Source organism: Phyllobates terribilis, unplaced genomic scaffold, assembly GCF_046119375.1.
Source record: "Phyllobates terribilis strain yellow unplaced genomic scaffold, ASM4611937v1 Scaffold_8__6_contigs__length_399053987, whole genome shotgun sequence".
Lineage (NCBI taxonomy): Eukaryota > Metazoa > Chordata > Amphibia > Anura > Dendrobatidae > Phyllobates > Phyllobates terribilis.
In genome coordinates, this window is record NW_027362768.1 from 21,611,411 (window position 1) to 21,638,076 (window position 26,666).

The 26,666-nt window shown below is 42.1% G+C and overlaps 1 protein-coding gene across 2 annotated transcripts in view; it reads left to right on the forward strand.

Moving 5' to 3' along the window:
- Positions 1-26,666, forward strand: part of CRB1 (crumbs cell polarity complex component 1) — a 156,542-nt gene that overhangs the window by 29,996 nt on the left and 99,880 nt on the right. The window lies entirely within an intron of this gene.

Below are 26,666 nucleotides of genomic sequence, written 5' to 3' on the forward strand. Positions count from 1 at the left end.
AATTAGGAGAGAGGAACTTGCAATGCTGGCAACATGGACCACGGTCACCCTGGTGGTATAGTGGTCGTGGAGGCTGAGGATAAGGAGAAGAGCAAAAAACAGCCGAAATGAGGAAGCGTATACCCATGTGTGGGTGTGAAGCGATGCATGGGAATACACCTCCCGAAATAACACAGTGGATTTGACTTTATGTTACTCTGCTGTCATTTGGTGGTGATGAGAAGTCTGGCCCAATCCAGCCCTTGTTCATTTTGATAAGGGTCAGCTTGTCAGCATTGTCAGTTGACAGGCGAGTGCGCTTATCAGTTATAATTCCCCCAGCGGCACTAAAAACACGCTCCGATAACACGCTAGCGGCAGGGCAGGCCAGGACCTCAAAGGCATACAGAGTGAGTTCATTCCAAGTGTCCAGCTTGGATACCCAATAATTAAAAGGCACAGAGGAATCACGGAGGACGCTGGTACTCCCTCACCATCTTTTGAAACTTTCCACTCCTTGTGAGAGTACCCTGAGCCTCAGGGCCTGTAAGCTGGGCAGGTCTCAGAAAACTGTTCTAGAACATTGACAGTGTTCCCCTGCCTCTGCTGGATTGGAGTTGCGTCTCTCTCGCCTGTATGCCTTAGTTGGGCAGCGAACTGTGACCTCTGCCGCTACCGTGTTCAGATGGGAATTTTTTTAATAGTTCTGCAGCAAGGGCCTTCTGGTACTGCCCCATTTTTGTAGACCTCTCCAACTCAGGAATAAGAGAGTGAAAGTTCTCCTTGTAGAGGGGGTCTAAAAGTGTCATCAACCAGTAATGACTGTCACCCAACATTTTGACAATGCGAGGGTCACGGTTAAGGCAGCGTAACATAAAGTCAGCCATGCGTGCCAGACTGGTAACGGGCAAGACTTCCGTGTCCTCACCAAGATGATGACTGATAGTGTTGAGCGATCACTAAAATGCTCGGGTGCTCGAAGCTCGAGCCAAGCTTACCGTGATACTCGGGTGCTCGACCCAAGCAACGAGCCCAATGTTAGTCTATGAGAGACCCGAGCATTTTTGCGGCAGCACCCCCAGCAGTCTGTAGAAAGCCTAAAAGGTGCCCAAAACGATAGTGACAGTGCTCAAAAGACATGGGGGCAGCATAGGGATCGCCCCTGGAAGCATTTCTGACCCCCGGGTCACTGCTGTCAACAACGTGGTCAGAGGTATTAAGCCACTTTTGTGGGCTCACAATAAAACGTTCAAAAACGAAACTGAAACAGTTTTCCTGTGAAATATGTTAAGGAATTTCCATTCCAGGGTAAAAACTTGTGTATAAGGTAAAATAAGTAACCAAAAACAAAAATACTCCTCCACACCTTGGGCTATGTTCACAAGTAGCATTTTTCATGCGTTTTTGCACTTTTGTATTGCTTTCAACCGTGACAAATGCGTTCACCGGGAAATGTAATTTTAACATTTTACAACATTATCTGGCCATGTGCTGTGTGACACATGCATACAGTGCTGAAAAGACAAGGGATCAGCATGGGGAAGACCCCTGGAAGCATCTCTGACCCCCAGGTCACTGTCTAAAAGTGTGCCCATCAGAAGTGATCCTTGCCGCATCAGAAGATGCAGACTTGCAACTATCCCCGTGCAAGTCCTTGTCCCAGGGCAGTGTTCAATTGTACCTCCCCCATTACTTGCAATGCAAGCGAAAATATGCAGCCAACCACCCACCCACCCGCAGGCTGCAATACCATACTGCTAGCTTTCACTTGAAATGGGGCCTTTTAGGTTGGAGGAGGCTGAAGCTGCCCTCATGGCCGCTTCGGCAGCGAGGTATCCATACTCTGTCCCCAGCTGCCCGGCGGCCGGGTGTCCACGCTTGGTCCCCAGCCGCCCTGATTTCTCCTGTCACCTTCCCCCACACTTTTCTTAGCCTGGCCTGCTTTAGGGCAGCATTGGACGAGCCCACCAGAGAACCAGACTCCTCCGGTGGGCCCTGGCTTCTCCATCAGGGGAGTTGAGAGTGCCTAGGTGAGGAGCATGATGATGATGATAGAAGTTAGCATCTGCTTTGTTTTCTTGGAATGCAAGCGCATGTATGTAGTAGCGGCTATGCCTGAGGTGGTCCGCGTTTTGGCGCATATCCTACCTCCTCCGAGGATTGCTGGATGTTTTCCTGCTACTATCCCAGTTCTATGACTCCCGTTAAAACAAAGCTTCAGGTGATAAATGATGGATGAGGTGGTGGCAAAGGAGAAAGAGCAGGAGGAACAGGGACCATTCTCATCAATATCAGGCCAGTCAACCAGATATGTCTTGTAGGATATGTTTCTGTAACAAAAGGAGCGGTTTGGCTACACAGTTATAGGGCATACAGTGAGTGCAATGCCTACCAAAAATTTCGAGCCACTCCAATGCCCCTTGGAAATGACATGGAGGTCAGAGGGCGTTAACTAAACCTTTTTTTCGATTTATAGCAACTGGGTCTCCCGTGCACTGTTGGCCTAAGCAGTGAATGGAAGGCTTTCCAAAAATTATGAGGAACTGCAATGCCCCTTTCAAGAGCCATGTGTGGCACCCCAGGGGTCTGGTCACCACAGTAATAGAGATATTACGTCGGAGAGCAAGTGGGAGGTTTCCTGGTCAGGATCCCTTAAACATGCAACATCCTCCTACCCCAGTCCTGGGAGGGGAGAATTCTGCCCTTATAAACTGGATCTGGGGCGGGGTTGAGTGAGTCAGAGAACAGTCAGAGTCAGAGTGAGAGCAAGGGAAAGTAACAGCAAGGAGCTCTGTAGGAGCTAGGAGCTAAAGACCAGGGGCTGGAAGTTGAGCAGAGCTCGCCCTGGCAGAAGACAATAGGAACCGGACACAGGAGTCCGAAGCTGTGAGGACTTATATATCCAGCAGCAGAAACCAGCCTGCAGGGGATTTCAGGTCCTCTGGCCATAGAAGCCCGGAGGCTCAGTCACAAGCAAGGGACCAGCACCCCCATCGTGGAGCGGAGGCTAACAGAAGGCCCCAAGTCACCAGCCATACGGGTGAGCACTACACGGTACACTCAGGGATGTGGGCTACTTCTACCCGCTTACAGCAAGGTAGCCAGGAAGAGTGCAGACAGACGGGGAGGCCTACAACTCCACCTGGCCAGGGGAACTCCTGCTTGCTCACAGACTGACCAGGCCTCTTATGCTAGCCAGTACTCCCGGGAGGGTCTACCTTATAATCATCTGTTAAGACCCTGAACTGCACTTCAAAGACTCTGAGTCGTTCCTGCTGCGCTCGTGCACTATCACCCCCATCATCCACACTCACTGCCCTGAGGCTATACTCCTCCCGAGGGGAGTTATCCCATTCTATGCTGCGCACACAACACCAGCCTCAGCGGTCTGCCTCGCAGCGGTGGTACTCCCTGACCGCAATCCACGGGCAGCGCAGTCGGACAATTAACCTCAAAACCTAAGAAAGACTGCCACTGGTTTGACCAGCCTGAGCCACGGGACTGGGTCACCGCCACGGAGACTACAGACCCCAAAGACCCGGCACCGGGTATCCCACACACGTGTACACACGGCCCAGGGGGCGCGTCACAAGCAGTACAGCATCTTACAAACATAAGTCCCATTATTGGGGAGTGGGTGTCCCATAGTATTTGCTTATGCCTTGCAAGCAAAAGCTGCCAAAAATTAGGACGGAGCAACTTGCAATGCCCCTTACAAGAGCCATGCAGTACAGAATATTACAAACATAAGTCCCATTATTGGGGAGTGGGTGTCCCATGGTATTTGCTTATGCTTTCCCAGCAAAAGTTGCCAAAAATTTGGACGGAGGAACTTGCAATGCTGGCACCCTGGTGGTATAGTGGTGGTGGAGGCTGAGGATAAGGAGAAGAAGATTAAACAACAGAAACGAGGAAGCGTATACCCATGTGTGGGTGTGAAGCGGTGCATGTGAATCCACCTCTCGAAATAACACAGTGGATTTGACTTTATGTTACTCTGCTGTCATTTGGTGGTGATGAGAAGTCTGGCCCAATCCAGCCCTTGTTCATTTTGATAAGGGTCAGCTTGTCAGCATTGTCAGTTGACAGGCGAGTGCGCTTATCAGTTATAATTCCCCCAGCGGCACTAAAAACACGCTCCGATAACACGCTAGCGGCAGGGCAGGCAAGGACCTCCAAGGCGTACAGAGCGAGTTCATTCCAAGTGTCCAGCTTGGATACCCAATAATTAAAAGGCACAGAGGAATCACGGAGGGCGCTGGTACGATCGGCAAGGTACTCCCTCACCATCTTTTGAAACTTTCCACTCCTTGTGAGAGTACCCCGCGCCTCAGGGCCTGTAAGCTTGGCGGGTGTCAGAAAACTGTCCCAGAACGTTGACAGTGTTCCCCTGCCTCTGCTGGATTGGAGTTGCATCTCTCTCACCTGTACGCCTTGGTTGGGCAACGAACTGTGACCTCTGCCGCTAGCGTGTTCAGATGGGAATTTTTTTAAGAGTTCTGCAGCAAGGGCCTTCTGGTATTGCCCCATTTTTGTAGACCTCTCCACCTCAGGAATAAGAGAGTAAAAGTTCTCCTTGTAGCGGGGGTCTACAAGTGTCACCAACCAGTAATGACTGCCACCCAACATTTTGACAACGCGAGGGTCACGGTTAAGGCAGCGTAACATAAAGTCAGCCATGCGTGCCAGACTGGTAACGGGCAAGATTTCCGTGTCCTCACCAAGATGACGACTGACCATGCTCTCCTCCTCCTCCTCCTCTTCCTCCTCCCCCCTGTCCTCAGGCCACCCACGCTGAACCGACGGTATGACACTTGTACAGGTACTACCGTCTACAACGCATGATAGCAGCTCCTGTTCTTCCTCCTCCTCCTCCTCCTCCTCTCCCTCATTGTCCCCCAATGCACGTTGGGATGAGATGAGGCTGGGCTGTGTGTAATCGCCCGCTACGGCTTCTTGATCCATCTCATCATACTCTGGCTGCAATGCCTCCTCTTTAATTCTCTGCAGAGAGCGTTGCAAAAGACAGACAAGTGGTGGGATGCTGACACTAATGATGGCGTCATCGCCACTCACCATCTTGGTGGCCTCCTCAAAGTTTGTCAGGATGGTACATATGTCAGACATCCAGGTCCACTCCTGAGGTCTTATGTGTGGAGTCTGACCTGAATATCGACGGCCTTGTTGCAGCTGGTACTCCACAACTGCTCTCTTCTGCTCACAAATCCTTTGCAACATGTGGAGGGTAGAGTTCCAATGTGTGGGGACATCACACACCAGTCGGTGTGCCGGAAGCTGCAAACGCTGCTGCAACACAGCAAGGGCGGCGGAAGCTGTAGCCGACTTCCGAAAATGAGCTGACAGGCGGCGTACTTTCACGAGCAGATCTGGCAACTCGGGGTACGATTTAAGAAACCGCTGAACCACGAGGTTAAGCACATGAGCCAGGCATGGTACGTGTGTGATCTCACCTCGCCTCAGAGCCGCCACCAGGTTACGGCCATTGTCACACACGACCATGCCGGGATGTAGGTTCAGCGGTCTCAGCCACAGATCTGCCTGCTCTTTCACAGCTGTCCACAACTCACAAGCAGTGTGAGGTTTATCACCTAAGCTTATGAGTTTCAGCACAGCCTGTTGCCGCTTGGTGGAGGCGGTACTGCAATGCTACCAGCTTGTAACTGATGTGGTGATATCTGAGATGGAGGCTGAACATGAGGAGGAGGAGGAGGATGCGCAGGAGCTGTACACTGTGGGGGCAACTCTGACTGACATAGGGCCCGCAATCCTCGGTGTGGGGAGGATGTGTTCCGTCCCAAGGTCCGACTGGGTCCCGGCTTCCACTATGTTTACCCAGTGTGCCGTCAGAGAGATGTACCGTCCCTGGCCACAAGCACTTGTCCACGTGTCCAGTGTCAGGTGGACTCTCCCAGTAACTGCGTTGTTGAGGGCACGGCAGATGCTTTGGGACACGTGCTTGTGTAGTGCGGGGATGGCACACCGGGCAAAATAGTGTCGGCTGGGGACCGAGTACCGAGGGACGGCCACCGCCATAAGATTGCGGAAGGATTCCGTCTCCACCAGCCTAAAAGGCAGCATTTCCAATGCAAGCAGTCGTGAAATGTGCGAATTTAGGAATGTGGCCTGTGGGACGTTAGCTGCGAATTTCCGCTTTCGTTCAAAGGTCTGGGATATGGACAATTGAACGCTGCGGTGAGACGCGGACGTGGACGTTGATGCTGTTTCTTGAGAAACTGCCATAACAAGTGAAGACTGAGAGGAGGGGGCATCTTTACATGCAGTATGGACAGGGGATTGCCTTGCACACACAACAGGGGGTTCTATTGCACGCACAACAGTGGAAGAAGCAGTGGTGACACCCGCTGACACTGGTCGTGGACCCTGGGTTTCGCCCCACAAAGTCGGGTGCTTTGCTGTCATGTGCCTGATCATGCTGGTGGTGGTCAGGCTGTAGTTTTGTCACCCCTGCTGATGCTGGCATGGCAGGTGGAACATATGGCCTTTTTGGGGTTATCAGCAGAGTCTTTAAAAAAATTCCAGACTCTGGAAGACCTACCGCTTGTACTGGCAACGTCCCTCGTGTTGGTGTTACGGGGAACGGTTGCCTGCCTTCTGTCTGCGGCCACCACACTGCTTCTTCCTGCCTGTTGGGGTACTCTGCCTCCCTCCCCCTGTGTGCTGCTGGCCTCACTCTGCATGTCCTCCTTCCACGTTGGGTCAGTTACTAGATCATCCACCACCTCCTCCTCTTCCACTTGCGCACCACGATCCTCCTCCTCACTTCCTGGCAATTGTGTCTCGTCATCGTCCACCTCTTGTGACAGATTGCCAACGTCGACTTTCTGTGGCCGTGGCTGTTCAAATATTTGGGCATCGCAACATGGGATCTCCTCTTCCACCACTTCAAGCGTATCAGGCGAGGGGCCCAAATATGGAAATGGACCAGTGAACAGCTATTCAGAGTGTCCAAGTGTGGGATCACTTGCTGTCTGACGACACTCGGCATGGTGGGAGGAAGGAGCATCAGGGTGAGGAGGAGTATGCGGTCGAACTCACGGCTAATAAGAGTTGACCGTGTGGAAGACAGACCGGAGGTGGTGGTGCCCAGGTAACTGGAAGTATTGTCTGCTATCCAATTAATAACCTGTTCACACTGATCAGTTCTCAATACTGGTGTTGTTCTGTGCTTCCCTAGTAATTCGGTCAAGAAGTGGGAGCGAGAAGATGTGGCTGTTGGTTGTGGCACATTTTCACCTTGGCCACGGCCCCGTCCTCTGCACGAACCATCACCAGAACGTCCACTTCCACGTCCCTTGCCTCGCGCCTTGCCCATAGTAAATTAAGTAAAATAGCTTACACTTGCACTATCAATGGAAAAAGGGTAATAAAGAGTAGATTAGAACCGTGGAAGAGGAAAACCACAGTTATTGTTTACTGGGGTATACCACACTTTTTTAAATAGAGATATTTGCGGCTGAACAGTGAGCGACACACTCAAACTGCTTTTTTTTTAGATACCAAAGGCCCAAAACTGGATAGTACAGCGATTTGACCCGTGGAACTGCGAAACCACACTGAGATGTCAGGCCTACACAAGACTATTTTCAACAGATATATTTTTGTGTCACAACAGTCAGGAGACACTACTGTTTTTCTTTATGGAAAAAACTACCAAAACCTGAATAATAGAGATTTTTTACCGTGGAACAGCAAAACCACAGTTATAATTTACTGGTGTATACCAGGCTTTTTAAAATATATATATATTTGCGGCTGAACAGTGAGCGACACACTCAAACTGTTTTTTTTAGATACAAATGGCCCAAAAGTGGATAATACAGAGGTTTGTACCGTGGAACTGCAAAACCACACTTGTATTTCTCGGGCCTACACCAGACTATTTTCAACAGATATATTTGTGTCTGAAAAATCAGGGAGACACTATTTTTTTTTTTTTTTTACAGCAAAAAATGCAAAAAGCAGGATAATAGAGATTTTTTACCGTGGAACAGCAAAAGCACACTTCTGTCTCTCTGGCCTACACCAGACTATTTTCAACAGATATATTTGTGTCTGAAAAATCAGGGAGACACTATTATTATTTTTATGCAGCAAAAAATGCCAAAAACAGGATAATAGAGATGTTTTACCGTGGAACATCAAAACCACAGTAATAATTTACTGGTGTATACCAGGCTTTTTAAAATATATATATATTTGCGGCTGAACAGTGAGCGACACACTCAAACTGTTTTTTTTAGATACAAATGGCCCAAAAGTGGATAATACAGAGGTTTGTACCGTGGAACTGCAAAACCACACTTGTATTTCTCGGGCCTACACCAGACTATTTTCAACAGATATATTTGTGTCTGAAAAATCAGGGAGACACTATTTTTTTTTTTTTTACAGCAAAAAATGCAAAAAGCAGGATAATAGAGATTTTTTACCGTGGAACAGCAAAAACACACTTCTGTCTCTCTGGCCTACACCAGACTATTTTCAACAGATATATTTGTGTCTGAAAAATCAGGGAGACACTATTATTATTTTTATACAGCAAAAAATGCCAAAAACAGGATAATAGAGATGTTTTACCGTGGAACATCAAAACCACAGTAATAATTTACTGGTGTATACCAGGCTTTTTAAAATATATATATATTTGCAGCTGAACAGTGAGCGACACACTCAAACTGTTTTTTTTAGATACAAATGGCCCAAAAGTGGATAATACAGAGGTTTGTACCGTGGAACTGCAAAACCACACTTGTATTTCTCGGGCCTACACCAGACTATTTTCAACAGATATATTTGTGTCTGAAAAATCAGGGAGACACTATTTTTTTTTTTTACAGCAAAAAATGCAAAAAGCAGGATAATAGAGATTTTTTACCGTGGAACAGCAAAAACACACTTCTGTCTCTCTGGCCTACACCAGACTATTTTCAACAGATATATTTGTGTCTGAAAAATCAGGGAGACACTATTATTATTTTTATACAGCAAAAAATGCCAAAAACAGGATAATAGAGATGTTTTACCGTGGAACATCAAAACCACAGTAATAATTTACTGGTGTATACCAGGCTTTTTAAAATATATATATATTTGCGGCTGAACAGTAAGCGACACACTCAAACTGTTTTTTTTAGATACAAATGGCCCAAAAGTGGATAATACAGAGGTTTGTACTGTGGAACTGCAAAACCACACTTGTATTTCTCGGGCCTACACCAGACTATTTTCAACAGATATATTTGTGTCTGAAAAATCAGGGAGGCACTATTTTTTTTTTTTACAGCAAAAAATGCAAAAAGCAGGATAATAGAGATTTTTTACCGTGGAACAGCAAAAGCACACTTCTGTCTCTCTGGCCTACACCAGACTATTTTCAACAGATATATTTGTGTCTGAAAATCAGGGAGACACTATTATTATTTTTATGCAGCAAAAAATGCCAAAAACAGGATAATAGAGATGTTTTACCGTGGAACATCAAAACCAAAGTAATAATTTACTGGTGTATACCAGGCTTTTTAAAATATATATATATTTGCGGCTGAACAGTGACAGATATATTTGTGTCTGAAAAATCAGGGAGACACTATTTTTTTTTTTTACGGCAAAAAAATGCAAAAAGCAGGATAATAGAGATTTTTTACCGTGGAACAGCAAAACCACACTTCTGTCTCTCTGGCCTACACCATACTATTTTCAACAGATATATTTGTGTCTGAAAAATCAGGGAGACACTATTATTATTTTTATGCAGCAAAAAATGCCAAAAACAGGATAATAGAGATGTTTTACCGTGGAACATCAAAACCACAGTAATAATTTACTGGTGTATACCAGGCTTTTTAAAATATATATATATTTGCGGCTGAACAGTGAGCGACACACTCAAACTGTTTTTTTAGATACAAATGGCCCAAAAGTGGATAATACAGAGGTTTGTACCGTGGAACTGCAAAACCACACTTGTATTTCTCGGGCCTACACCAGACTATTTTCAACAGATATATTTGTGTCTGAAAAATCAGGGAGACACTATTTTATTTTTTTTTTTACTACAAGAAATGCAAAAAGCAGGATAATAGAGATTTTTTACCGTGGAACAGCAAAAGCACACTTCTGTCTCTCTGGCCTACACCAGACTATTTTCAACAGATATATTTGTGTCTGAAAAATCAGGGAGACACTTATTATTTTTATACAGCAAAAAATGCCAAAAACAGGATAATAGAGATGTTTTACCGTGGAACATCAAAACCACAGTAATAATTTACTGGTGTATACCAGGCTTTTTAAAATATATATATATTTGCGGCTGAACAGTGAGCGACACACTCAAACTGTTTTTTTTAGATACAAATGGCCCATAGAACTGTAAAACCACACTTCTATTTCTCTGGCCTACACCAGACTATTTTCAACAGATATATTTGTGTCTGAAAAATCAGAGGCACACATTTTTTTTTTTTTGGGGGGGGCACCAAAAGGTTAATAAGATGGGTATTTGTACATTGTGAAGGAGGAAAAAAAAAGAGGATTTAGATAAAAAAAAAAGGATTTTTCCTGGCCCCCGGGACCTGGAGCTAAGTCCAGCAATTTCAGCAACAGGAGCGGCACACAGGACTGTAATGCAGCGTTTGCTGGTATAACCACTGCGTCTCCTATACAGCCTGCCTGCCTGCCTGCCTGATATACCTGGGATGGATATTAGTCCTGAGAAGGACTGTTTGATCTGGCAGCCTTTACAGACCCTACACTAACTATTTTGCAGATCCGGAGCGACTGTGTCCAAGATGGCGGCGCCCGGTTTTAAATACTCGAGGTGACGCTGTGCGGCCAGCCAATCACTGTAATGCCCACAAACAACATGGCTGCGGCATTACAGTGACTGGCTGGCAATCCCTGCATGTTCATTGGCTCTGTAAAAAGCGCCAAACATGCAGGGCGGAGACCCGAGCTCCCGCCCGAGTAACCCGGAAATGCTCGGTGCTCGCCGAACATCCCGAGTAGCGTGATGCTCGGGCAAGTACCGAGCAGTGTCGAGCATGTTCGCTCAACACTAATCACAATCACTGCTAATTTTATAATCACTTTACACAACAATAATATTTCAGAACCTGCATAACCCTACTCGGTCGTTTTTTTTGGGAGATCCTAACCTTTCTACTGTTATTCATCTTCTATTCATGATCCTAATATATTATTTACACTATAGACTACTTAAAAACGTTCTGTTGTGAAAATATTGTTGATATAAAGCTCTATAAGTTTCTTAGTTACAAACTTTTGACAAATTCATCAAGGAAAACAAAAGATCTCACACACTTCACAACCCTCAGTATAAAATCTTTCTGATTGTATGAAATGAGACATGAGCCTTATTGCTTTATTCCCAGGCAATCATGGGGTTAAATCCAGGACAAAGAAACTCTAGAAGGGCTCATATAATCTAGGTCACCGTCTGTCACAGTTACTTAAGCTACATACATTTCACATTTTATACCTGTTAAAATTGATATATTTGCCAGACTTTCTTACAAAATACAGAATTTACTTAAGGATAATTTATATGAAGAAATACAGTACATGACACCCAAGTAGCGCTCTGTAGTCGCCAGATACAGGACTGATTGAGACAACATAAAGGAGGAGCAGTAGCACAGTATACAGTATAATCCTTCAGTGTTTTCAGATGTAAATCCCTTTTTACTGTCATTCCATTTTACAGAGATTTGCCTGGTTTTGTTTCTCATTACAGCTTAGTATTGTAATACTGTATCTGAGATGATTAGCGACAGCGCTGCAGCCTGTTTATCTTTTCTATTGTTAATCACATCTATCATGATCATGGCTGTACAAAACAGACGACTAGCACCTAAGAATCTCTTACATGCAAAAGTAAGGTGTTATATGAAGATGAAAATGTCCCCATATAGGAATAATTGATATAGAAATTTCCCAGCATATAAATAATGAACGCTGATGTCACAGTACAAGAATAGTCAAGGTGATGTCACAGTACAGAACGTGAACACTATGATGTCACAGTACAAGAACAGTCGAGGTGATGTCACAGTACAGAACGTGAACACTATGATGTCAAAGTACAAGAACAGACAAGGTGATGTCACAGTACAGAAATAGTGGAGACTATGATGTCACAGTACAAAAACAGATAAAGTGATGTCCCAATACCAAAATAGTGGACACTATGATGTTACAGAACAAGAACAGACAAGGTGATGTCGCAGTACAGAAATAGTGGACACTATGATGTCACAGCACAAGAACAGACAAGGTGATGTCACAGTACAGAGGTAGTGGACACTATGATGTAACAGTACAAGAATCGACAAGGTGATGTCACAGTGCAGAAATAGTGGACACTATGATGTCACAGTACAAGAACAGACAAGGTGATGTCACAGTACAGAGATAATGGACACTAGATGTCACAGTACAAGAACAGAAAAAGTGATGTCACAGTACAGAAATAGTGGACACTATGATGTCACAGTACAAGAACAGACAAGGTGATGTCACAGTACAGAGGTAGTGGACACTATGATGCCACAGTACAAGAATAGACAAGGTGATGTCACAGTACAGAGATAATGGACACTATGATGTCACAGTACAGAGATAGTGGACACTATGATGTCACAGTACAATAACAGACAAGGTGATGTCACAGTACAGAGATAATGGACGCTATGATGTCACAGTACAAGAACAGACAAGGTGATGTCACAGTACTGAGTTAGTGGATACTATGATGTCACAGTACAAGAACAGACAAGGTGATGTCACAGTACAGTAGTGGACACTATGATGTCACAGTACAAGAACAGACAAGGTGATGTCACAGTACAGAAATAGTGGACACTATGATGTCACAGTACAAGAACAGACAAGGTGATGCCAGAGTACAGAGATAGGGAACACTATAATGTCACAATACAAGAACAGACAAGGTAATGTCACAGTACAAAAATAGAGGACCCTATGATGTCACAGTACAAGAACAGACAAGGTTATGTCACAGTACAGAGATAGTGGACACTATGATGTCACTGTACAAGAATAGACAAGGTGATGTCACAGGACAGAAATAGAGGACACTATGAGGTCACAATACAAGAACAGACAAGGTAATGTCACAGTACAGAAATAGAGGACCATATGATGTCGCAGTACCAGAATAATGCACCATTATTTTACAATACAGGAAAAAAACACTGTGTTGCTATAAGACAGGAACAGAGAACATTATGGCGATACAACACAAATAATGTCACAGTTCACAAATAATGGTCATTAATGTTACAGTAAAGAAAAATAGAGACAGCGATTTCAAAATACATGTAAATGGACACGATGATGTCACAGTGCATGAGTAATGGGCGGTTGTCACGGGTTTACCACGACAGAGAAGAGCCAGAGGACTGCAGCGTTTGAGTTCACGTGCTCCTGCATTGAATAAAAGCACTTCTCCCTCTTATTAAATGGTGCTAGTTTCTTTCAGCAGTGCAGGAGTTAAACTGCTCAGCTTTGAGTCTCTGTGGCTTCATCCTTGAAGGTTTTCAACTGTGCAGTGTCAGCCACTCCCCTCTCCTGTATAGTCTCTGCTCTGGCAATCCGGATTGCCAGTGTTAAGTCTTGTACTGCCTGGAGAGGAGTGGAGGATTCGGTGTTCGATAGAGGCGTTTAAGGAAAGTTGTTCTGTGACTGTTGCTTGTTGTTTTGGTTGTGTGCATAATCCCATCCTCTTCTATTTTTGTTTACCTTCCCAATCCCTTCAGTGTTCCCTCTGTTGTCTGTGAGTGCATATTTTGCATGTTTGGTATTTTCCTTTCTCCATATGCATCCTTTCCTCGTTTGTCTGGTTTGTGTATTTACATACACCATTCCTCCCCACAAATAGGGGTTGTTTCAGGAGCACAGCAAGGTACATGGCCCCAGCATCTTCACCATCAGAAGTAACCTGGGGAGCAGAGGTAGCTAGGGTGCCCCTAGCATTAGGGACAGAATCGTGGGAGCAGTTATGTCACAGTACATGAATAATGGGCACTGTGATGTCATAGCTTAAGAGTTATAGATATTTTGACAATACAGGAATAATAGACAATGTGATTTCAAATACATGGAAAACTGACACAGTGATGTGACAGGACAGGAATAAGGGATAGGTGATGTCGCTTGATAAAAATAATGTCACAGTATAGAAATAATTCAGGTACAGGAATTATTGGTGATGCCATGTTATAGAAATATTGCACACAGTGATTTCACAGTACAAATATGATGAAAACTGATGCCACAGTAAAGGAACAGTAGTCATTGTGATGTCACCATTCAGTACTAAGGGACACAGCAATGTAAAGATGTAATCAAACATTGTTCTCACAGTATATATAAATACACAAATGGTGGCTGTTATGTCAGTGTTGTAAGAATGGACAGTGATGTCACCATAGAGAAATAATAACCATATTGATGTAACATTCAAAAATGGACACAAAGTAGAATAAGAACATTGGCAAACTGTGATGTCTTACTGTGTAAGAGAATGGTCCAGGACTCTCTTTTTCTGACCATGGTAGACGAACAAATTTTACTACACCTTTTTTTACACATCAGTGACAGAAAATTGTCATCATGGTTAGAATACTCACACAAGGCACAGACGCTTAGCGGTTGCAATACACACTAGATGGGACTTCTATGCCTGTCAATTGCTTTTTACTCCAGGTAATGCAGAATCCTTGAACATTTTTCAATACTATTGACAAGATTCTGCAAATAATTGGGTTATAATTGCAGAGTGTTTACTCCTCTAAATGTCAACTCATAATTCAACTTTGTAACTGCATTCTTGTATTAAACGAGTGGTGGGTTATAAACACATCCAGCCATATTCGCTGAGGGCCTAACTTCAACCTGCCCCTCCTATCACACCCAATTCCACTGTGTCACAGGACCGAACTCACCAGACCACACAAAGTTACAAACCTTCTGCTGCACAGTAGCTACTAGTTGCTTTTAGGGCACAAACCCCCAAAGTCCCAGCTGACTCAGCTTTAGTCTCCCACTACATTACATCTAACGCCACCTAATCCACCTAGGCTCCCTCCAATGTCTCTCTCAAAGCCGCAACAGACCTTCCTGATCTAACCCACTGCCATTTCCTCATCTGCCGGCACAGAGCTCTGCAAGTTGTTCTGTATCTCAATTGAGACTATCTTAGCTCTACTACTTCAGAGCAGCAATGATTATTGTCGTCCGCCCCCACCTGCTTTCCAGTGATTTCTTTGAGACCACACTTGGCAATGTACACTTAAATCTTAAAATTAAGTCTTAAATGGGTGTCCTAGGACATGCAAATGACCCACTACGCAGCATCTCCACAAGTCAATTGTCACTCAATCTTGAGTCCAGTCCACTGTTTCCCTCATTTGATGAACAAGTTGCTATAGCCCCAGACCACTGACTCAATAAAGAGGCCGTTCCGGCCACCTGCACAAAAACACACCACTAATTGATAAGCCCAGGCCCATATTTTATATCATCACAGTAAAACATACATAAACACATTATAATTATATTGAAAGATTGAGATGGGACTAATCCTTTCCAGCAGTCTTTCACGCATATTAGCAGTCTTTTACAGTAAATATAGTCTTTTTACCTAATGAGGAAGAATATTATTTACTCTTATAACATGTGTAGTATTAGAAACAGTGATAGCACAGTACAGAATTAATAGACAGAGTAACATCGCAATACAAAAATAATAGACATTAAGATAGTACAATAAAGAAATAATAAATCTACTGATGGTACAGCACAGAAATAGTGATGAGCGAGCATACTCATTACTCAAGATTTACGTGCATGCTCGGGTGTTTTCCGAGTATCTTCAGCGTGCTCGGGTGTTATGTTTGAGTCACTCCGTGCTCATGATTTGCGACTGTTTGACAGCTTTAATACATGTGAGGAATGTCTGTTTCTTAGGCATTCCTCACATGTATTAAAGCTGTCAAACAGTCGCAAATCATGAGCACTGAGTGACGAAAACATAACACCCGAGCACGCTGAAGATACTCGGTGAGCACTCGAGCATGCTCGCCAAAAGGGTTAACAGAACATACTCGCTCATCACTACACAGAAATTATGGACATTGATGTAACAGCACTGTAATAATAGACACAGTTATGTCACAGTACAGGGTTAATAAACAATAATGTCACAGTGCAAGGATAATAAACACAGTGATGTCACAGTACAGGAATAATGGGCATCGTGATGTCACAGTACAGGAATAATGGACACCTTGATGTCACAGTGAAGGAATAATTGACAACATCATGTCACAGTACAGGATTAAAAGAAGTCGTGTCACAGTACAGGAATAATAAACGTCATGTCACAGTACAGGAATGATACTTAATAATGTCACAATACAGCAATAAAGGACACAGTGATGTCACAGTATAGTAATAATGGACACAGTGAAGTCACAGTAAAGGGATAATAAACATACTGATATTACAATACAACAATAATGGACACAGTGATGTCATAGTGCAGGAATAATGGACACAGTGATGTCACAGTACAGGAATAATGGACACTGTGATGTCACCGTACAAGAATAATATACACACTGATGTGACAATACAGGTATAATGGACGCAGTAATGTCACAGTACAGGAATAATGGATACAGTGATGCCACAGTACAGGAATAATGGACACTGTGATGCCACAGTACAAGAATAATGGACACTGTGATGCCACAGTACAGAGATAATACACACAGTGATGTCATAGTACAGGAATAATGGACACTGTGTTGTCACAGTACAGGAATAATGGACACCGTGATGTCACAGTACAGCAATAATGGACACTGTGATGTCACAGTACAGGAATATTGGACACTGTGATGCCACAGTACAGGAATAATGGACACCGTGATGTCACAGTACAAGAATAATGGACACTGTGATGTCACAGTAAAGTAATAATGGACACAGTGATGTCACAGTACAGGAATAATGACACAGTGATGCCACAGTAAAGTAATAATGGATACAGTGATGTCACAGTACAGGAATAATATACACACTGATATGACAATACAGGTATAATGGACACAGTAATGTCACAGTACAGGAATAATGGACACAGTGATGCCACAGTACAGGAATAATGGACACTGTGATGTCACAGTACAAGAATAATGACACAGAGATGTCACAGTACAGGAATAATGGATACAGTGATGCCACAGTACAGGAATAATGGACACTGTGATGCCACAGTACAAGAATAATGGACACAGTGATGCCACAGTACAGAGATAATGGACACTGTGATGTCATAGTACAGGAATAATGGACACGGTGATGTCACAGTACAGGAATAATGGACACTGTGATGTCACAGTAAAGTAATAATGGACACTGTGATGTCACCATACAGGATTAATATACACACTTATGTGACAATACAGGTATAATGGACGCAGTAATGTCACAGTACAGGAATAATGACACAGTGATGTCACAGTACAGGAATAATGGACACTGTGATGTCACAGTACAGGAATAATGGTCACTGTGATGTCACAGTAAAGTAATAATGGATACAGTGATGTCACAGTACAGGAATAATGGACACTGTGATGTCACAGTACAGGAATAATGGACACGGTGATGTCACAGTACAGGAATAATGGACACTGTGATGTCACAGTAAAGTAATAATGGTAACAGTGATGTCACCATACAGGAATAATATGCACACTGATCTGACAATACAGGTATAATGGACACATTAATGTCACAGTACAGGAATAATGACACAGTGATGTCACAGTACAGGAATAATGGACACGGTGATGTCACAGTACAGGAATAATGGACACTGTGATGTCACAGTAAAGTAATAATGGACACAGTGATGTCACAGTACAGGAATAATGGACACGGTGATGTCACAGTACAGGAATAATGGACACGGTGATGTCACAGTACAGGAATAATGACACAGTGATGTCACAGTACAGGAATAATAGACACAGTGATGTCACAGTACAGGAATAATGGACACCGTGATGTCACAGTACAGGAATAATGGACACAGTGATGTCACAGTACAGGAATAATGGACACTGTGATGTCACAGTAAAGTAATAATGGATACAGTGATGTCACCATACAGGAATAATATACACACTGATCTGACAATACAGGTATAATGGACACAGTGATGTCACAGTACAGGAATAATGGACACAGTGATGTCACAGTACAGGAATAATGGTCACTGTGATGTCACAGTACAGGAATAATAGACACAGTGATGTCACAGTACAGGAATAATAGACACTGTGATGTCACAGTACATGAATAATGGAAACTGTGATGTCACAGTACAGGAATAATGGACACAGTGATGTCACAGTACAGGAATAATGACACAGTGATGTCACAGTACAGGAATAATAGACACTGTGATGTCACAGTACAGGAATAATGGACACTGTGATGTCACAGTACAGGAATAATGGACACTGTGATGTCACAGTAAAGTAATAATTGTAACAGTGATGTCACCATACAGGAATAATATACACACTGATCTGACAATACAGGTATAATGGACACAGTGATGTCACAGTACAGGAATAATGGACACAGTGATGTCACAGTACAGGAATAATGGACACTGATGTCACAGTACAGGAATAATGGACACAGTGATGTCACAGTACAGGAATAATGACACAGTGATGTCACAGTACAGGAATAATAGACACTGTGATGTCACAATACAGGTATAATGGACACAGTGATGTCACAGTACAGGAATAATGGACACTGTGATGTCACAGTACAGGAATAATGGACACAGTGATGTCACAGTACAAGAATAATGGTCACTGTGATGTCACAGTACAGGAAGAATGGACACTGTGATGTCACAGTACAGGAATAATGGACACTGTGATGTCACAGTAAAGTAACAGTGATGTCACCATACAGGAATAATATACACACTGATCTGACAATACAGGTATAATGGACACAGTGATGTCACAGTACAGAAATAATGGACACAGTGATGTCACTGTACAGGAATAATGGTCACTGTGATGTCACAGTACAGGAATAATGGACACAGTGATGTCACAGTACAGGAATAATGATACAGTGATGTCACAGTACAGGAATAATGGACACTGTGATGTCACAGTAAAGTAATAATTGTAACAGTGATGTCACCATACAGGAATAATATACACACTGATCTGACAATACAGGTATAATGGACACAGTGATGTCACAGTACAGGAATAATGGACACAGTGATGTCACAGTACAGGAATAATGGTCACTGTGATGTCACAGTACAGGAATAATGGACACAGTGATGTCACAGTACAGGAATAATGACACAGTGATGTCACAGTACAGGAATAATAGACACTGTGATGTCACAATACAGGTATAATGGACACAGTGATGTCACAGTACAGGAATAATGGACACAGTGATGTCACAGTACAGGAATAATGGACACTGTGATGTCACAGTACAGGAATAATGGACACAGTGATGTCACAGTACAGGAATAATGGTCACTGTGATGTCACAGTACAGGAAGAATGGACACTGTGATGTCACAGTACAGGAATAATGGACACTGTGATGTCACAGTAAAATAATAATGGTAACAGTGATGTCACCATACAGGAATAATATACACACTGATCTGACAATACAGGTATAATGGACACAGTGATGTCACAGTACAGGAATAATGGACACAGTGATGTCACAGTACAGGAATAATGGTCACTGTGATGTCACAGTACAGGAATAATGGACACAGTGATGTCACAGTACAGGAATAATGGACACAGTGATGTCACAGTACAGGAATAATGGTCACTGTGATGTCACAGTACAGGAAGAATGGACACTGTGATGTCACAGTACAGGAATAATGGACACTGTGATGTCACAGTAAAGTAACAGTGATGTCACCATACAGGAATAATATACACACTGATCTGACAATACAGGTATAATGGACACAGTGATGTCACAGTACAGAAATAATGGACACAGTGATGTCACTGTACAGGAATAATGGTCACTGTGATGTCACAGTACAGGAATAATGGACACAGTGATGTCACAGTACAGGAATAATGATACAGTGATGTCACAGTACAGGAATAATGGACACTGTGATGTCACAGTAAAGTAATAATTGTAACAGTGATGTCACCATACAGGAATAATATACACACTGATCTGACAATACAGGTATAATGGACACAGTGATGTCACAGTACAGGAATAATGGACACAGTGATGTCACAGTACAGGAATAATGGACACAGTGATGTCACAGTACAGGAATAATGGTCACTGTGATGTCACAGTACAGGAATAATGGACACAGTGATGTCACAGTACAGGAATAATGACACAGTGATGTCACAGTACAGGAATAATAGACACTGTGATGTCACAATACAGGTATAATGGACACAGTGATGTCACAGTACAGGAATAATGGACACAGTGATGTCACAGTACAGGAATAATGGACACTGTGATGTCACAGTACAGGAATAATGGACACTGTGATGTCACAGTACAGGAATAATGGACACGGTGATGTCACAGTACAGGAATAATGACACAGAGATGTCACAGTACAGGAATAATGGACACAGTGATGTCGCAGTACAGGAATAATGGTCACTGTGATGTCACAGTAAAGTAATAATGGATACAGTGATGTCACAGTACAGGAATAATGGACACAGTGATATGTGGCAATACAGAAAAAGGACCCAGTGATGTGGGAGAGTCCAAACCTGAGTGAACTAAGTAATGCCTGATGTTTATACTTTGGAAACATATTTGCTGAGGATGGAAGTTGACACTTTTCAAATGTGATATATTTATTCTTACTTTCTGTTGGAACTGAAGTATATTCTGTCTGAGGGTCTGATTCCAGAAGCTGAATATGTGGTGGATTTATGCTTAATGCTTCAAATTAATGACTCCATTTACTATAATTTCTACTAATTTGTTCTGCTTCTTATCTTCTGCTTGAGCGACTGGATTTTCTGCCACATCAGTTCAAATTTTGATTTCTTTTCTTTAAATGTTGTCAGCACCTGCTGAGAGGAGCAGATTCACAGGATGCCGAAAATGAATCCCTGGACTTCCCCTGCATGTCATGGCACAAGGTGGAGCAATGGACATAGCGCTGATTTTACCTTGTTCTAGACACAATATTATCAACCTTTTATTACTGTAATAAATAGACTTCATAATGCCCAGTGTTGAGCATTTTATTTTATTATTTTATAATATTTTATAGTATTTTATTCTTCTTAAATGTTACCCTTGGGGGGTCAGTGCATCCTGGGAGCTGCTCTGTGATTAATTGTCTGTCTTGTATCTCTTGTGTATAACATGAATCCCTTTTATATATAAGCGTCTAAGCTTTGTTCTCTTTGGGTGTTTAGATGAAAGAGAGGCAGAATTGGTACCCAAACATAAAACAGGCTGATGTCCTTCTTTTGTGTCTTTAGTTGTCATGACGATGTTTTGATGGGTATCAACAGGTTCCTATGGCAACTAATTGAATGCAGAATTCACTAACAATGATATAGCTTTGATGCTGGAATATTACAGGTTTTTGTAACATGTTTATGTTTTGGAAGCACAAAATAACAGATGTTATATATTTTTGTGGCTTTTAACGGGAATGTGTAAAAAGAAAACGATCAATTGTTTTATCATGTCTGTATGTGAATTTATTTTTTTAAGATTTTTTTTTCCCTATCACTAACTATGTTAACTACTTCCAGACCACCCATAAACGGACAGATGGTCCACATTCTACTCTGCAGTGATGTTCTAAAACATCAATGCATAGTAGAGAAGCTACACACGATCGTCAAACACAGCCGAGCGCCCCACAGAGAAGGCACAGACGGTATATTACCATGTCTCCCTTCTCTATCACTATATACACAGCACTAAAGAAGTGCTGTGTATACAATACACTGGCATGTAACAGTTTAGCCACCCCTGGTCAAAATTACTGTTAAAAAATTACAAGTTGAAGGTGAAATGATCTTTAAAAGGTCTAAAGTTAAAGAAGATACATTCCCTTTGTATTTTAGGCAAAAAAAAAAAATATATATATATATATATATATATATATATATATATACATACAGTACAGACCAAAAGTTTGGACACACCTTCTCATTTAAAGATTTTTCTGTATTTTCATGCCTATGAAAATTGTACATTCACACTGAAGGCATCAAAACTATGAATTAACACATGTGGAATTATATACTTAACAAAAATCTGTGAAACAACTGAAAATATGTCTTATATTCTAGGTTCTTCAAAGTAGCCACCTTTTGCTTTGATGACTGCTTTGCACACTCTTGGCATTCTCTTGATGAGCTTCAAGAGGTAGTCACCGGAAATGGTCTTCCAACAGTCTTGAAGGAGCTCCTTGAGATGCTTAGCACTTGTTGGCCCTTTTGCCTTCACTTTGCAGTCCAGCTCACCCCAAACCATCTCGATTGGGTTCAGGTCTTGTGACTGTGGAGGCCAGGTCATCTGGCATAGCACCCATTCACTCTTCTTCTTGGTCAAATAGCCCTTACACAGCCTGGAGGTGTGTTTGGGGTCATTGTCCTGTTGAAAAATAAATGATGGTCCAACTAAACGCAAACCGGATGGAATAGCATGCCGCTGCAAGATGCTGTGGTAGCCATGCTGGTTAAGTATGCCTTCAATTTTGAATAAATCCCCAACAGTGTCACCAGCAAAGCACCCCCACACCATCACACCTCCTCCTCCATGCTTCACGGTGGGAACCAGGCATGTAGAGTCCATCCGTTCACCTTTTCTGCGTCGCACAAAGACACGGTGGTTGGAACCAAAGATCTCAAATTTGGACTCATCAGACCAAAGCACAGATTTCCACTGGTCTAATGTCCATTCCTTGTGTTCTTTAGCCCAAACAAGTCTCTTCTGCTTGTTGCCTGTCCTTAGCAGTGGTTTCCTAGCAGCTATTTTACCATGAAGGCCTGCTGCACAAAGTCTCCTCTTAACAGTTGTTGTAGAGATGTGTCTGCTGCTAGAACGCTGTGTGGCATTGACCTGGTCTCTAATCTGAGCTGCTGTTAACCTGCGATTTCTGAGGCTGGTGACTCGGATAAACTTACCCTCAGAAGCAGAGGTGACTCTTGGTCTTCCTTTCCTGTGGCGGTCCTCATGTGAGCCAGTTTCTCTTCAGCGCTTGATGGTTTTTGCAACTGCACTTGGGGACACTTTCAAAGTTTGCCCAATTTTTCGGACTGACTGACCTTCATTTCCTAAAGTATTGATGGCCACTTGTTTTTCTTTACTTAGCTGCTTTTTTCTTGCCATAATACAAATTCTAACAGTCTATTCACCAGACTTCTGCACAACACAACTGATGGTCCCAACCCCATTTATAAGGCAAGAAATCCCACTTATTAAACCTGACAGGGCACATCTGTGAAGTGAAAACCATTTCCGGTGACTACCTCTTGAAGCTCATCAAGAGAATGCCAAGAGTGTGCAAAGCAGTCATCAAAGCAAAAGGTGGCTACTTTGAAGAACCTAGAATATAAGACATATTTTCAGTTGTTTCACACTTTTTTGTTAAGTATATAATTCCACATGTGTCAATTCATAGTTTTGATGCCTTCAGTGTGAATGTACAATTTTCATAGTCATGAAAATACAGAAAAATCTTTAAATGAGAAGGTGTGTCCAAACTTTTGGTCTGTACTGTGTATATATATATATATATATATATATATATATATATACACTGTATATATTTTTATCTTTTACATTACAAAAATTACAAAAAGGAAAATGGGCCAATGCAAAAGTTTGGGCATCCTGCATGGTTAGTACCTAGTAGAACCCCCTTTTGAAAGTATCACAGCTCGTAAACGCTTTTTATAGTCAGCCAAGAGTCTTTCAATTCTTGTTTGAGAGATTTTCATCCATTCTACGTTGGAAGTGGGTAAAAAATAAAAAAAAGCCACTCCTAATCCAAGTTGTTGTTACTAGTCCCGTCCTCATCAAACAAAAAAAAAACTGTGACCAATGTATAAAAACAATTGTTACAAAAAGGTTAACAAAATTTAACTTGTATTTTATTGGTCTTTTCTATTTCCTTTATTTTCCTTTTCGTTCCTTTTATATTTCCTTTATTTTCACAGATATCAGCAAAAAAAAAATAGAAAAAGAAAGTATTAAACTAGCATAAAACTTAAGCCCCATGTATCCCAAACAGACATGCAAAAATTATTTGAATATCCAAAAAAGAAAAAATGTTATAGCTCTTTAATCCATACGTATGAAAAAAAAACTGGTGAGGAATGGGGGTAAATGACCCGTTTCTGAACTGGTTAAAAATTTTTTTGCAAGTTTCACACTGGCTACTAGGCTTATATTAGACTCCTACTTCCTGTTGGACACATGGTCATTAGCTGCAGTAGACTGGCTCAAACCCTAAACATGGAAGCCTTTTCTGAGCATGCTGTAAAAGGAATGGGAGGTAGTGAACTGTAACATCGCCTATTGGGGATGGTGTTATATTAGATTGTAATCTTGTCTGATGATAAGATTGCTGAAAAGTCTTCTGTACAGAACAGGAATAGTGATTCTAGTATGAGGTCTAGTGGCCAAATTTGCACGATTTCTGTTTTTTTTTTTTTTTTTTTAATATAATGTTATGGAATGTTGAATAAAAATACATTTAACATAAAGACACGATTTAAAAAGTAGGTCATTTCTGATTACACATTTCTTTTAAGTTACTTTGCCACACAAAAAAAGCTTGCTCCTATAAAAAGAGTGCCAAGGCTGAACCTAGCACAACAAAGAATGTTTTTCATTTTATTGTAAGGTGTCTATAAAAGTGCAGGGTATCATATATACAGTGGATTGCCTTTGGTGAACCTGTTACTGGATTTTAAGGCAATAAATTACCAGTATCTTATTATTCTGCTAGGGTTTACACATGTTCCTCTTAAAGCTGTCTGGTTTAGAATTTAGTCTAGAATGTAGAGTTGAGCAAATAAATTTGCAGGACCCTTGTTCAGCAGCCACATCAGTATTTCGTTGCCGCCAAATGGGAGCCCAGCGTACGCTCTTCTACCTCCTGGTAATCCCGGATTCTCTTTTGATTAGCCGATCTGGCGTCAAGTCATTGTTGTGGCGTGATACACACACGACGTCACCATAGGCCAGCTATTCAAAAGAGGAGCCAGAGATGCCGGCAATTTTCAGGACTCCCATCCTGTGGGCCATTTATATGGATACACCTAAATTAAATGGGAATGGTTGGTGATATCAACTTCCTGTTTGTGGCACATTATGTGTCAAGAGTGGGAGAAGAGGGTTGCATTGACAATCCAACACAATGGGCAGCACTTTGAACAAATTTTATAAGTGGTTATAAACTTGTAAAAAACTCATGAAAGAATAAAGTTACGTTAAAACCAAGCACACCATTGTTTTTCTTATGAAATTCTCAATGAGTTTGATGTGTCACATGACCCTCTTCCCATTGAAAAAAATAAAGTTGGATCCAAAATGGCCGACTTCAAAATGGCCACCATGGTCACCACCCATCTGGAAAAGTTTTCCCCCTCCCATATACTAATGTGCCACAAACAGGAAGTTGATATCACCAACCATTCCCATTTAATTTAGGTGTATCCATATAAATGGCCCACCCTGTATAATACAACATGCAATGTATCTAAATTATCAGTAAGGAGTCTAGCAGCATGTGGTGCATATACAGTGCACCTTGCTTCACTGAGCATGCGTAGGAGGCCTCTTGACTCTTTTCCAGTAATTTATTGTACATACGGTGCACATTGTATTATATGACTTGTTTTTTTTTACTCAAATAACTAATATAACAACATTTTGGTGGCTTAATCTAGCGATGGGTATTTTTTTTGTTAAAGAAAGCATCCAATATTACATCTTGTTTCACTGTGAATAATACCATTTTGTCATATTGCTAATATTTTCAGGGTTAAAGTACTGTATATCAAAGATATAGAATTATATTTCAAACCTAATGTAATGTGAACTTTGCTCTAAGTCTAAAATGGTGGCGGGAGGAAAGGGGAATAATGCTTCAATCATTATAATAAGTTTACGACTTTATTTGCCTTGGCAACAGCTCCCTGGTACTGGTCATTAAAGTTGAGTTTGCTGTTCACCAATACACCCAAGCCTTTTTTTAGAGACAGTTTTAACCACTATTTTACCATTTAGAAGATGATCATACATTTTGTTTCATGGCCTTAATGAATGACTTTACATTTATCATTGTTAATACTGAATTGTTTCTCGGCTAAAGCCTCCAGTTTCCACAAGTCCCTCAGTAGTCATAAAATATCTTCCTTTGTGTTTAGAATCTTCTTCTGTGAGTTTAGTATCATCTGCAAATATTGAATTTTTACTCTGTATGTCCTCCACAAAGGTCATTAATATATTAAAAAGAAGATGGCCCAATACTG